This window comes from Marmota marmota, unplaced genomic scaffold (assembly GCF_001458135.2).
Source record: "Marmota marmota marmota unplaced genomic scaffold, marMar, whole genome shotgun sequence".
Taxonomy (NCBI): Eukaryota; Metazoa; Chordata; class Mammalia; order Rodentia; family Sciuridae; genus Marmota; species Marmota marmota.
In genome coordinates, this window is record NW_026000108.1 from 5,539,482 (window position 1) to 5,554,236 (window position 14,755).

The 14,755-nt window shown below is 53.2% G+C and overlaps 2 long non-coding RNA genes across 2 annotated transcripts; one reads left to right on the forward strand and one right to left on the reverse strand.

Moving 5' to 3' along the window:
- Positions 1-583: 583 nt before the first annotated feature.
- On the reverse strand, positions 584-10,878 carry LOC125610924. Its single transcript, XR_007341010.1, has 2 exons — positions 10,765-10,878; positions 584-1,672 (listed from the first exon to the last, which is right to left on the reverse strand). It is a non-coding gene; the product is annotated as an uncharacterized LOC125610924 (long non-coding RNA).
- Positions 10,787-13,499, forward strand: LOC107139122. The gene is made up of 3 exons (XR_001503114.2): positions 10,787-10,919; positions 11,186-11,280; positions 11,648-13,499. It is a non-coding gene; the product is annotated as an uncharacterized LOC107139122 (long non-coding RNA).
- The last annotated feature ends 1,256 nt before the right edge of the window (positions 13,500-14,755 follow it).

The window sequence follows — 14,755 nt, forward strand, 5'->3', positions numbered from 1 at the left end:
AGGAAGGAAGGAGTTTCAAGACTCAATAATAAGAAAATAAGCAATCTAACTTTTTAAAATGGTCAAAATAATGCAGGAGGCATCAACCAAGATGATGTTTGGATGTAAATAAGCAAGTGAGAAGAAGATGTTCAACATTATCGGTCATTATGCAAGCAAATGACATTACAAAGAAATATTACCCCATAACTATCAGTGTGTCTGGAATTAAAAAGACTGATGTCACCATGCTTTGGCCAGGGTTTGGAGCAACCCAAAGTCTCACATGCTGAGGGTGGGAAAGTAAAGTGAAGCAAGAGCTGTGGGAAACAGCAGTTATTTAACATTGAGCACACATCTGCCATCAGATACCCCCTTCTACTCCTAGGTGTTTACCCATGATAGGTGAAAATATGTATCTGCACATATGCTTACCCACAAACCTCCAAAGTAGCTCTATTTTTCAATAATAAAAAAAACAACAATCCAAATGTCCATCAACAGGGAAGTGGATAAATGATCTATGATAAATCCACATGATACATTCAGAAATGCAGAAAATCAAAATAATTACACTGAGGGAAAGAAGCCAGGCATAAATGAATGCATACCATATGATTCCGTTTATAGAAAATTTGTGAAGATGCAATCTGATCAGTAATGACAGAAAGTAGGTTGATGACTACCTGGGACTGGAAGGGAGTGGGGGGAAACAGGGGTGCAGAGGGAGATTTAAAACATGGAACCCCATGAAGTTGATCTCACTGAAGCTGAGAGGACAGCAGTGGTTATCAGAGGGGCAGAGGAGCTGGGGGTGGGCAGCACAGTCTTGTAGCAGATGGGAGGGGTCGGTCCTAGCATCCTGTCGCACAGGACGCAAGAGAAAGGATTTTGAATGTTTTCACCACAAAGAAAGACTGTGTGTTTGAGAAGGTAGATTTGCCCCAGTTGATCATTATACGATATTATACAGTGTGTGTGTGTGTGTGTGTGTGTGTGCGTGCGTGTATAGAGAAATACCACACATGACCTCCTGCAAATATGTACAACTTATGTCAATGAAAAATAAATTTTTAAAAAATTCTTTAAAGGGGCTGGGATTGTGGCTCAACAGGGAGTGCTCACCTAGCACATGTGAGGCCTTGGGTTCGATCCTCAGCACCACATAAAAATAAAATAAAGGTATTGTGCTCAACTACAACTAAAACAAAATATTTTTAAAAAAATTATCTAAAGGGGGCACGTGGAAGTTTGGGGGTGATGATCTGTCACTCTCAGGATCAAGATGTTTTCACGATACATTCGTCAACCCTCAAGCTGTGTGCGTGACATGTAGCACATCATGTCCATCACGCCCAGTGAGGGTCCCCTGCAGCGCCCATGCTACAGACGTGCCCATAGAAAGCCCACATTCAGGCTCAGCCCAATCCAGGCTCTCTGGCTCTTGGCGCCACCCGGCAGGCCATGTGGTTGGTGTGGGTTTTCTCCTCTTCTCACCGAGCCTGCAGAGGACGGGCACTTGGTCCACTTCCACGGAAAGGTAAGCCCTGGGGGAGTCCATTCTCCTGGAACTGAGTTCCTCTGAGAAGAGCAGCCGCCCTTGCTGGGAAGGTGGCTTGATGGTGCTCAGGGTCAGGCTGAGGATGCAGGGCCACATGAGAGCTGGTACCAGGACTCTGCAGACCTGGGGAAGCTGCAGGGACAAGGTGGGGACAGGAAGTGGGTGGCCAGAGGGCGGAGTACCCCCTGTGACTCCACACCTTCTCCACCCACTTTTCTGAAAATGCTACAAACAGATCAATGCTCAGGGCTGTGGATTGCTCCCCGCCCCTCCCCCACCACGCCTACCTGGGTCTCACTTGAGGGGACAACAATGAGACCCACTTCACAGAGGTGAGTGGGGCTGGGTGAGGCCAGGAGTGTGGAGGGTCAAGGTCACACTGAGGGAGCTGAGCCTCTTGCTCTTCCAAGGTCTCTTTTCTCAGGGCTCATCAGAGAGAAAAGTCATTGTATATGTCTTCATGGTGAGGCATAAATATTGGAAAGAAAGAGAAGAGAGTAACAGCCAGCTCCTCCCCCAGCCAATTAGTTGCGGAGAGAAGCCGCTTTCCCTGGGCTGGGGACCCCTGGCCAAGCAGCCTCCTGGAATCCTGGGGCGAAGGCTCCAGACTTGGGGGACGGCCCCCTGGGTGGCGACTAACAGAGTCTGGGGGAGAACCAGCCAAATAATCAGGGCATTCACTTGAGGGGCCTTGTTTGCTGTTTCAGTGCAAATTAGCAATTAGCGGGGGCTGGCGCCGGGCCACCTCCCTTACAAGGCCGGCTGGCAGCACGTGTCGTTTTGTTCTTGGCTGGGGACCCACAGGCTGGGTGGCAGGGAATAGGCCCTGTCGGCTGCAACCAGAAGCATCAGGGTGCTCTACCTAGAGAAGGGCTTCCATCCAGGGCATCTGCCCAGGGACCCCCAGCAGGCCACCTTCACTGTTGGGTAGAATACCAGACAGAAGGGACTCTGGGGTCCTGAGTTCTACCATTGTCCCCAACAGAGAGAAACAGAACAGGAGCCGCCCCACCCACTGGGGAGGCTGGAGCAGGGACCCTCCCGTTTCTAGTCCAAAGTGGTTTCCCTAAACCAGGATTCCCAAACTGAGCAAGGTGCCCTGGAGGATTGCGGAAGCGCACATGGCCGGACCATGCCAGCGGGTGCGGTGGGTGCTGGTGCTGGTGGTCCTGAGACCACACCTTGAGAATCATTGCCCTGAGATATTTATCTTAAGATAATGAGGGAGAATGTTTCCTTCCTTTATTCACACACACACACAGTGGGACATCAGCAAAGACTAGCAGGAAAAATGGGGTGCTAGGCAGATTATTTGATTGGCATGGGAAAGCAAGCAAGAGAAGCAGGGATTCTGATAAATGATCCACTTCATCAACTAAAAACACCTGAACGTGGGGGCTTTGCAGATAATACACAGGGCCTGTGCAGAAAACTAGAAAAACAGACTTGGAGAGGGTAGGGATTTAACCCAGTGCTTTACCACTGAGCTACACCTTCAGCACATTTTAATTTTTACATTGAGACGGGGTCTCACTAAGTGGCTGGGGCTGGCCTTAAACCTTTGATCCTTCTGCATCAGCCTCCAGAGTCGCTTGGGATTGTAGGCATGTGTCACACACCGGCTGCAGAAACAGACTTAAACAGAATGAATGATTTGCTGATGATCTCTTTAGGATAGTCAAAAAAGAACCAAGCTCTCAGGAGATGGAAAGATGGCCTGGAGCAGGCACAAGAGTGCCTTCTCTCTGGGCAGACCTGCTTGGCAGATGGAAAGCTTACTCCTGCTGACTCTCCAGGACCCTAGAGCCCAAGGAATAGCACACAGGAGCCTTAACCTTTGGTTTTAATTTGAATTTCAGATAAATGACAAATAATTATTCAACCTAAGTATGTCCCAATATTGCCAGAGTGTAGTTAGACCAAAAACTTTATCTGAAGCCGTCTCCAGCCCTGCTCCTGCCTGTCTCAGCTCCAGGGCATCTCTGCCCACAGGCATCTGACCCACTGCGCAGCCTACCCACCGTGCGGAGGGCCCAGGATTCAATGCTCAACATTCATCACGTCTGGCCCAAGGGAAGTGCTCAAGGAATGCAAGCTCTCCTGCTTTGTGTGGGTGCCGTGTTTAAAAGTGTCAGGAAGAGATGGAGCTGGTCTAAACCACACCCAAGCTCACCCCAAAGCTGTTGTCCCTCTGCTGCACCCAACAGCACACCCTGCTCAGCTGAGCAGGGTCTTGAGGCTTGAGGCTGTTCAGGGGAAGCTGAGGGCCCTGGGAAACGTGTCAGGGTCCCCAAGGCTCAGCACGGGTGTGCGGGGCTCTTCTCATCAGGTGCTTCATAGACACTGGTGGGTGGGGCAGCCTTGCCCTGGAGGTGCCAGAGATCTCGGCTCTGCATGGTGGAGACTGACTCAGAGAAACAGTAGGTAACTGGGGGTAAGCAGACCTGGCCTTTGACCCCGAGCACGTGACCTTGGGCAAGTGAATTGACTTCTCAACCAGCTAATCTGAAAAATGGCACTAAGCCCGCCTGCGGTTCTGCCCCTGGGCTGCAGGAGACTGGAATGGCTTCCAGGGGTGGTGAGGGGATGTCAGGCTGCTGGTGACCCTCAAAGCTCACATGTTTGGAGCTTGGTTTTCTCACGGAAAATCGGTGGGTTGGGTTACGTCAGTGTTTTCAAACTCAGAAGAATTCTAGAAATTTCTCTTACTCTTCAAAGCTTGTGTCTCCAAATACAGTCCCATTTGGGGGACTGGGGATTGGGATTCCCATGTATGAATCTGGGGGGACCATGTTCAGCCCGTCACACTCGCCAAGCCCCATCTTCCTGATCTGCACAATNGGGCGCTGGCTCTGGGGTGCCAGGCCCAAGGGCATCTGGATTTTCTCCATCTCCCAGAGACACCTTCAACCAATGCCCGGGAATTGCTTTCCCAGGTACCTAGAGTGGTGCGTTTTAGCCACGGTTGGAAGAGGCCGCAGAGCTGGGTGGTCAAGGACTTGAACGGAGGAGTCCGCTTGTCTACGATGCTCATCATCACGGGGCGACTGGTGTGCCAGCTTGCCCATGGCCGGGGCACCTCCTGGCACACAGACTCCGTTTCTCAGCTAAACTGAGACAGTGGGTCCGCCTAGTTACTGTCATGCTCGGCGTCATTCAACCGCTCATGTTAGTCTGAGCCCTCTTCATAGCTTCACTTGTCACAGCCCTTGCCCACACCCTCGCCTCCTGTGACAAGCAGCCGTCATGCTGCTCAGACTGCATGAAGTCCACGGTGGCTGTCCACTGTGTGTTTAGGTCCTCCTGCTTCTCTGCGAGGTGCACGTTGGAATTCCCGGGGACTTTGGAGAATTAATACATCTCCCTCCCTCTCCAGGGATGGTGGCCCCAGATCCTCCCATCTCTGGCAGGTGGTCAGATCCCCAAGCTGCTCCTGGACAATGAACCCTTCATCACAGGAACTGACCACAGCAGAGGTGGAGGAAAGCCTTGGGAAGAAGAAACGTGGGCCCCTGCACCCTCTCCCACGAAGAGTGCTCGCTGCGAGCAAACCAAGTGCCACTTTCCACCCTCCCCTGGCCTGAGCAGGAGGAGGAGCAGAACCCGGTGCTCAGTCCAGAGTGGAACCCACGGACCACCGCAGCCCAGACAAGTGATTAAAAGCCTGCGGGGTGACCCAGGCGTTCCAGCACTGGCAGGGCATGGATTAGAACTGTGGCTTTGTTTCGCTCATTAATTCAATCCAGACCTTGGGTTTTTAGGAATCGTAACGTTCTCGGCACCCCGAGAGGGACCACAGAGGTTGGAGAATGAGCTCTGAGAATCAGACACTAAGGAAATCAGCCCAGAGGAGGGCTTGGGAGTCAGAGAGAATCAGGTCAGCATCCGGGCTCTGCCTGTGCCCAGGGAAGGGCCCTGCCTTCCCCAGCTCTGCCACCCGGACCTACCTAGCTCACATGATTCCTGTGACATTGAGGGGCAGTTCCACAGGTGGACAAGGAGAGCCAGGCACACAGAGGTAATGGGAAGGGGTCATAGTGCATGGTGGTGACAGGGACAGGGGCCTGGCAAGACAGGACCCCTGCATCTCTGTTTAAACAAAGACTTGGCAAAACACAGAAGCCAGCAATTTAGGTATATTTCTGTGATAGGATCATGGATATCTTTATTTTAATATTCTTTTTTTTTGTACTGGCAATTAAACCCAGGAGCATTTAACCACTGAGCTCCATCTCCAGCCATTTTTATTTCGAGACAGGATCTTGTTAAGTTGCTTAGGGCCTCACTTAATTGTTGAGGCTGGTTTTGAACTTACAACCCTCCTGTCTCAGCCTCCCAGACACTGGGATTCCAGGTGTGTGCCACCATGCCTGGAAATTTTAGTATTCTTATAACCCCTTTTTACCTTTTGAGACATTCAGGGAGCGCTGGTCATAACAAAAATAAGAACGTAATGAAAACAACGCACTCCAATGGGCTGCTCAGTACCTGCCAGGAAATGTAAGCAAATGCAGGAACCGGCCACTTTGAATGATCCTCCAGGAGATAAAACAGGAGACACAAGTATGGGCAATCAAGATGTCTGTCCCTCCAAACCATAGGACATTAAGATACTCCAAGACTGAACGTCTTGCCTGGTAAAGGTGGGATTGGAGCCGGGCGTGGGTCTCACTGTCTGCACTCCTAACGTCCTGGTCTGGGTTGGGGGCCAGGCCAGGAGGTAGGGCTCCTCCGCGGCCTGCCCAGTGGAACCTGGCGTGTGAGAAGGAGTTCAGGCAGACCTCCTGTGCCACGCAGCAGCAGAGCTCTAGACCTGAGAAGCCCAGGTCCAGGGAATTTTGTGGTTTCTACAATAAAAACCTCCTGGGCCTGAAACAGCATGTAAGTGTGACGGGCACTGGACGGTCCCTTCCCTCCGCCCTCTCCTCCCACAGCACCATCCTCTGACCCAGCTGCCTTTTGAGGGCCAGCAAGTGACAGTGGGGTGAGCAGGACAGCTCTCACTCTGAAAGGGAAATGGGAAAATGCTCAAGAAGGCACCGAGGGAGGAAATCCACACCTGGCTGGGGTGAGCTGGCCGGGAGAGCTGGCCGGGGCTCTAGTCTCCACCACCACACGGCCTGCAGCCGTAAACAAGAGGCTCCAACTTGCTGTACTGGTCAGTTAGGTCTGTGTGACAAGCACCGCAGGCCTGGTGGCTTCAACCTCAGAAAAGTATCATCTCAGTTCTGGAAGCAGGAAGCCTAGGGTCAAGGTGAAGGCAGGGCGGGCTCCTTCTCAAGGTGTTGGTGAAGGATCTGGAGATCCACCTTCTCCCTGTGAGCTCACCTCATCTTCCCGTGTGTGTGTGTGTGTGTGTGTGTGTGTGTGTGTCAGGGTCACCCTAGGGACCTCATTTTACCTTAGTTTACTCTTCCTGACAAACTGTCACTAACTAGCCTGGTGACCCTCAAAGCTCACATGTTTGGAGCTTGGTTTTCTCACGGAAAATCGGTGGGTTGGGTTACGTCAGTGTTTTCAAACTCAGAAGAATTCTAGAAATTTCTCTTACTCTTCAAAGCTTGTGTCTCCAAATACAGTCCCATTTGGGGGACTGGGGATTGGGATTCCCATGTATGAATCTGGGGGGACCATGTTCAGCCCGTCACACTCGCCAAGCCCCATCTTCCTGATCTGCACAATGTTGGACCTCTTTCTCTCTCTCCACCTCTTTATTTGGTTAAAAACTTCTTGAACCTCCCCATCCCTNCCCCCCCCCCCCCCGCCCCCAGTGGCACATGAGAGTAGCCGGCCTGGCCCAGCCCCCGCAGCCTGCCGGAGCAGACTCCTGCCACGCCACGGCTGGCTCCCGGTGCACACTCAGCCAGCCTGCTGAGCTGGTCCCTGGATTCAAGTCCCACACGCGCTCTGAGCCCAGAGCCTATCTGTTGGCCATGGACACTCAGAGCCGTGAGATCTGAGCAGCTGGCATCTGGAAATGCCCAGCACACCGTGGTGGTCACCAACAACATGTAAATCTTCTTTTCTAAGATTACCAAGTTTGGGGATTTGATTGGGATGGAGAATGGAGAGAAGAGCTCTGGGCAGAAGAACTGTTTGATTAGGCCAAAGTGAAAAAGCAAGCATGCTAAGAAATGTTGAGGAAACAATGCATCTGCAGAAATGAGAGTCACTTCTCAAAGCAGGTGAAAGTCTGGCTTCCTTGAGTGCCTCCTCATTGAAGGGTTTTTCTGAAGTTCCCATTTGGAACTAATTTTAAAGCTAGAGAAATGTTTTTAAAACAATCACTGTGAGGGTCATTCATTCATTCATCAAACATCCATTCGAGTAAGTACTATGCCTTAGCATTTGAAATAAAACTGTTCCTGTCTTGTTACTTAATCATTGATGCTGTGGTTGTTTCCTTCCTGTTCTAACGCTTTCAATAGCCTAGGTTTTGTGATTTCTTAAAGTCAAATGTTATTTGCACTGGACATAGTGGTGCACATCTGTAATCCCAGAGACTCAGAAGGCTGAGGCAGGAGGATCACAAGTTTGAGGCCAGCCTCTGCAAAAAGGTCTGGGGATGTAGCCCAGTGGTACAACACACTGATCTGCAACTAAGGAAAACAGCTCAAGAAACTGATTAATAGTAACACCTTCACAAAGCTTTCTAAGGAAGAGCCCCTTCATACAGCTGTTTACTTTATCCTGCTAACTACCATGAGAAAGGAATTATTGCTCCCACATACAGATGGGGAAAGCAAGGCTCAGAGAGAGCAGGGTTTTGTCAGAGGTCACGGGGCTCAGAAGTAGCTGAGCTGCTGCAGAAATCCAGATCCCCTGCTCAGGTCTTGGGAGTGACCCCAGGTAACCTGGCTGACTAATTCATGCTCTGGGTTTCTTAATGGCCCCCAGTTCCCTTCCCAGTATACATGCTCCCCACCAGGTGATCTTTCAGTTCTTTGCACTGAATCAATCAATCAATCAATCAATCAATACCTTTCCCTACTCTGACTTTGGGTTCAGCTGTTGCTTGCTCTGGCCAGTGGGATGTGAGCAGGTGTGACATGGCCAGTGGCTAGGCTATGTTTGGAGAGCAGGCATAGCTGAGGGCCTGGTCCCTGGAGGGGATGAGAGACACAGGGAGCAGAGCTGCACTTCCCTGTGAGCCAGGCCAGCAGATCCAGGGCCGAGTCCAGCGCAGGTCAGTGGGCCTCCAGCTGGGTACTGCTGAGGTTCCCAGCATCATGGCAGTAATGTCCACCACCCCATCCCATTTCCAGGCCACAGTGGTGGACATGGCAAGATACAGTCCACCTCAGCGTGAAGTTAAGCACTCCGAGGGCCTCCCCAGTGACGAGGACCTGGGTAAAGGTGGGAGGTCTTCTTGGAACATCTATGCTGTCGGAGGAGGCTTTCAAAGTATCGTTCTGTGTTAAACACACACCTGGTCACGATACACGGCAAGATGCAAGGTACATGAATCAAGACAAAACTTCAATCACATTTCCTCCTTGGAGGACTCCACAACCCCAGACTGCCCTGCTCTTTGGCAGGAGCCCTTCTGTGGAAGATGGAGGTCTTGGTCTAAGGGAAACGTGGCCCAAGAAGCTCTGGTGCTTTCTAATTGTATGGCCGCCCCAAGTCCCCTAGGGCTCCGGAGCCTCCGCTTCCTCATCTCTGGGCTGCCCAGCATGCACCCAGGAGTGTGAAGATCACATAACACGAGGTCACCTGTAGTGCAAGTGCCAGGTATGGGCAATGCCTGTGACCTAAAAAATGTAACAGAAGGACAAGTTTCTGTTGGCCTGGACACGCCCTCCCAGCTTCCCAGAGCAGCCACGGCCTTGGCCGCACAGGGCACAGGGGTGGGCTGGGTGCTGGCACTCAGGGGCTCCCCCTGCTCAAGGGGGCTCCTGAAGTCATGGCGTGCAGAGCCGAGACCCTGACGAGGGAGCGACACCGGCCCTAGTGTTATTTACCATCCAGCAGTGTTTACAGAGGCTGTGGGGTTTGGGGGTTGTACAGAACCCCCAGGCAGACACGGTCTCTTCCCCGAAAAGAAACGAAGCCTTGAAATACTATATTTTTTATGTGTGCCTTGGGTTTTCTAAAATTCACCTTGCCCTGGGCAGGGTTTTCTTTTCTTGCTTAAGTGCCCGGCCCTGAGCAGGGGAGGGTGGCAGTGGGGGGCCTGGCGGTGGGCAGGATCAAGGGATTTCAGAAGACTGTCAACCCCAGGGGACCTCTGGGCGCTGCAGAGGGAGAGGTTAGGGAACGGAACGGGGCTGCCCGTGGGACTCCGGGGCTGGCACCAGCCTCCACTGTCTCCCCCGCCTCTGCTCAGAGGCGCCAGGCTCTCTTGGTGGTCCCTCTTAATTCTCCTCCAACGAAGCCCACCTGCCAGCCCTGCAGCCCACCCAGTCCAGACCCCGCTCCACTACCTGCACTGCTGCATGGCCAGCCCAGCCTCCCTGCGGCACGGTCCCCTTTCTGAACCAAGATCCCCCACATCTTCAGAGGCTGCCTGTTGCCGTAGGCAGAGGCCACCAGCTTCCTCTAGAAGAGACACCTTTCCAAGCTGGCTCCAGCGTCTCTCTTGGGTCCATTAGCCTGTCCCACCTGGCACAAGACCATCTGGCCAATGTGGCTGCACTCGCCCGTGCCACTGGCTCCTCCTGCCCCTGCCCAACCCCCTTCTCTGTCTGGGACACTTCCTCTCCACTATCTATCCTGAGTCAAATACAGTCCCCTGGGGAAAGGCTGCCTTCCTCTGCGAAAGTTGGCAGAGGCCTGGCTCCGCACGGCAACGCTCTGTTGCCCGTCTTGACTGTTTTTCTGGTTTTACTCATAAGTCGATATGAACAGGGCAGGAATTTCTCCCCTGCAAAAAACGAACCAACCCCACACCACCCACACAAGGCCACCTTGTATGGGAACTCGAATGCTGCTCAGCAGGGAACCAAAGAGCAGAGTGACACCCAAAGTATGGACCATTCCCCACCAACCCCTGGAGCTGTCTGTAGGCCACACCCGAGCGCCACAGCTCCCAGGAAACGATCCTGGCAAAGATGAAGCTCGAACACACTGAGTTCAAAGTGGCAACCTACCCTAAGAAAAATATAAGGCACCATCAGGGGTTAGTCTTTCTTGAGAAGACGATACTATGCCTCAGATATCATCACCCAGGAAGCATGTCCCGCCCGTCTTTCTGAAATCAATATTCTGCATGATCGACATACCTGATGTTGAAATGGTCAATGATTTTGTCTTTGAACATGTGACCTGTAAGGAAGGCTGCTGAACACAGTGGATGCCAGCCACCCTACTCCTGGGCGCACTGACCAGCCCAGGAGTACAGGAGCCTGTGTTCTGCCAGACTTCAAGTGGCCGCTGGGTAAGCATGTGGCATCTGTGACTGCGGCTAGCATTCCAGCAACCCCTGGAGGCCAGGCTTTGTCACAGCCAGGGCTTGCGCGAATGCAGGAGGTGGAACCTTCCAGAGGTGGGGCCTAGTGGGAGGAAGTTAGGTCGCTGCTAGCATACCTTTGGAGGGGCTGCTGGGGTCTGGGCCCCCACTTCCCTTTTCTTTGCTTCCTAGCTGCCCTGAGGAGAGCAGCTTCCTGCTACGCATTCCCCACAGGATGTCCCCTCTCTCCACAGGCTCAAAAGCAATGGACTGACAGGTCATGGACTGAAACCCCTGAAACTTGAGCCAAAAGAAGAATCCCCACCGCTTTTTAAGTTGATTTTCTCAGGTATTTTGTTACAGTAATGTAAAGTCACTTAAGACAAAGGGTGAGGAGGGGTGGGGAGAAGTCACCGTGAAGGGGACTAATCTGGGCAGAGTCAAGGAAAGGCTTCCCCACGGAATTTGCACATGAGCTGAGATTGGAAGGATAAGTAGGAAATACTCAGGTAAACTAAGGGGGTTGGGAGAGAAATAGGGTCCTGAGATAAAACACAGGGCACCCGGGTAAGTCTGAATTCCCCATAACGATGAATAACGCTCAGTGCACCATCGCCATGTGGCACGGTTATACCAAGAACTGATTCGTTGCTTATCTGATGCAGTAATTCAAGGGCACCTCCTGTGTGTGTTTTGTTTGCTCTGCTTGGTGTAAGTACCTGGCAATCCAAGAGGAAAGGGACTCAGGCCAGGGAGAAGAGCTTATGCAAAGCTGTGGTCACAGGAGGTGGCAAGGAACTGCAGGAGGTCCAGGTGACTGCACAGACAGCCCCGGTCTCCTGGCGTGCGCCCTGGGAGTTGTCACCGTCTGGAGCCCACGGGGTCACCTGTCTGCGGCAGTGGTAACATCACCTGGCTGAGGTCAGCTGCTCCCTGCCTTGTCCTCCTCAGCATGTCTCCGACAGTGCCACGTGCATGTCCGTACCCTGGCCCTCGCCTCCTGGCTGCCTTCACTTAGGAAACAAACGTCCAGGGCTGACCCCATAGCCCCAGAAGCTGAGGATTTTGATGGACTCAGGTTAAGCTACTGTGGAAACACTGGCTCTATCTGGGATCTGGAGCATCCCCAAAGGGACAGGAGTCAAGGGCTTGGTTCCCAGCTCAGCGCGCTGGGAGGTGGAGGAGCTGCTGGGAGGCTTTAGGTCACAGGGGCTGTGCCCCTGAAGGAGACGGGGACACTGGCCTCCTCCTCTCTCTCCCATTTCCTGACTTCCCTGCCATGAACAACTTCTCCACCACATGCCCCATCAGGAGGCACTGCCTTGCCCCAGGCCCCCAACAACAGCTGACAGACCATAAATTAAACCTCCAAAACTGTGAGCCAAAACAAACCTTCCCTCTTGCTAAGTTGGATTGTCTCAGTTATTTGTCTCAGTGATGGAGAGCCAAAGGGTGTCAGGGCTAGTAAGTACATTATGCACCCACACTATGGGAGACAGTAACTCATGAATGGAAACAGTGGCCACAGAGGGCCTGTGAGAGACGGAGACCAGCCAGCTGCTGCAGAGAGGCCAGGGTAGCCCGTCCTGCCCCTCAAGGATCCAGGCTGGCCAGGCAGCCCCAGGCACAGGACCCGTGCATCGCCCAGCTGGTTGCTCTATCGTCTCCATGACCATGTCGTCCGTCTTCCTCTGTCGTTCCAACATCTGACATCCTTGCGGGGCTACTGCTATCATCTACTGCTTCTGCTGGCCATCCCTGGGGGAGTCTGGCTTCCTCGTTTGTTGATTTTGTAGTTAATGAATGAACAAACGCTCCAGAGTCCAGGGACACCGCGTTGGCATTCCAGCCAGCGGGAAGGAATAAGGGATGATGAGGAGGGCAGACTGTCCCTCTAGGGGCACAACTCAGAGCTGTGCCACTCTCTTCAAACCCTGTGGGTAAAGCTTAGCCAGCAAGGCCCAGCTTGCTGTAAAGAATGCTGGGAAATGTCATCTCTATCCTGGGGGCGGCCACGTGCTCAGCCAAAATGTCAGGCTTCTGTTACCCAGAGAGGAGCCGGGGGAGCTCGGTGTTGGAGCGCAGCAGCCTGCTGAGACGCAGAAGTCACTGGAAACAGACTCAGCTGGCGCCCCTCCCTCTGGGCTCTGTGCTAACTGCAAGGAATGAGAGGCAGGGGCCCTGGGACCAGGGTGGCTGCTGGGGATGTTGGCGGATAGCAAGACAGAGACACAATCTCAGGATAATTAGGACAGGCAGCTAAATGTGACGTCGACTGCAGGTCTCAGCGAAGGAGCAAGTTTTCCATGCAGTGGCTCATAAATTCAAAACAGCTTCAGTGGAGCAGAAAGAGGCTTAAAACCCTCTGTGAGTGTGTGTGTGTGTGTGTGTGTGTGTGTGTATGTACATGTGAGCGTGTGTGTGTGTGTGCACATATGTGTGTGGGTATGTGGAGAGACACTGACAGAGGAGGCAGGCCGCAGCTTACCCTGGAAGGACATCAGCGTTGGATTATGTCACATAACCAGAGACATCAGTGATTCTAATGAGAAAAGTCACCCCATTGTATACAACGTGTTTGTCATTCTTTTAAAATCGGTCCTTGCTTTCTGTCTGTGTTTCTGTCTGCCAATTACGGGGCAGCTGAACATTTGTGCTGCTATTTAAATAAAAGCAGCCCTTGTGTGAGCTCCCCTGCTGGCTCCTCGGAGCTGTAGCGGGTGCCTGATCTCTGCCACCCACGGCTGCAGGCCAAGAGGGGACGCGCACATGGCAGGGGGCCTCTCCTCAGGGAAGTGTAGCCACCACGCTATCTCCCACTCCCAGCAGCAGCACAGGGGTGCAGTGTTCTGGAGGCTCCCACCACTGTGGGTAAACAACGAGGAAACAGACTGCAGGAGGGCCTCTTGGGTCAAGTCCTTCCTCCCCGCTTCCCGCTGGTGTGGCCTTGTGTCCTGTGAGTGTGAGGCTGTCACAGGAAGGAGGCCAGTGGCTGGCATGGCGGGGAAGAATGACCACCAGGTTTTGGGACCCGGTAGTCCTGGCTGTAATCGTGGCCCTGAAGCCTCGAGGGTGACCAGCCGCTGGTTTGTCCAAAACTAATGGTTTCCAGGGAGGTGGACATTTCAGTGTGAAAAGAGCCAACTGGGACAGTTGGTCACCTGCTACTCAACGTGTGGTCCTGGGCAAGTGACCAACCTCTCTGAGCCTCAAAGTGGGAGTGCAGCAGTGCCCCCCTCGTGGGAGAGCTCCAGGGCAAGGTGCCTTGGGCAGAGCCGCCGGGAGCTCCCTGCTCATGTTGGTGATCTCCCCCTGTCGCTCCTGCACTCCTGGTTCATACATGCCCTCAGTGACCAGGGGAGTCCACACAGCCGAGGAAAGGCGGCCATGGTGAAGGGCTCTCTCCCTGGGCGTTCCTCCAGGAAGGAGCTAGGTGTTTCCCAGCCTCCAGGGCCCACCAGGCGGGAGGAAGCCGTGGTGTCCCTGTGCCCTTCCAGCAGGGGTCGTGGGTCATGCTGGAGGGCAGGGTCAGTGAGGAGAGTGCCTGCAGCCCCAGCCCATGGCTTGTTTGTTACGGCCCTTGCTGGGCTCTGCACTTCTGGGACGACCCCAGGTCCCACCTTGTCCGCCGGCACCTTTGTTGCACTCAAGAGTGTGTCCTAAAATTAACTGCCAGAAAGAAAAGCAGAACCTGCTGGTGTTTCTCTGCCGAGGGAGGAAAGTCCACCCTCCATGCCAAGTAAATTGCTTCACAGCGCAGTGACCTCATCAGGGCTCCCAGAAGGAGCCAAAGTGCTTAGAACACAGTTAGCGGGGTGCCCAGG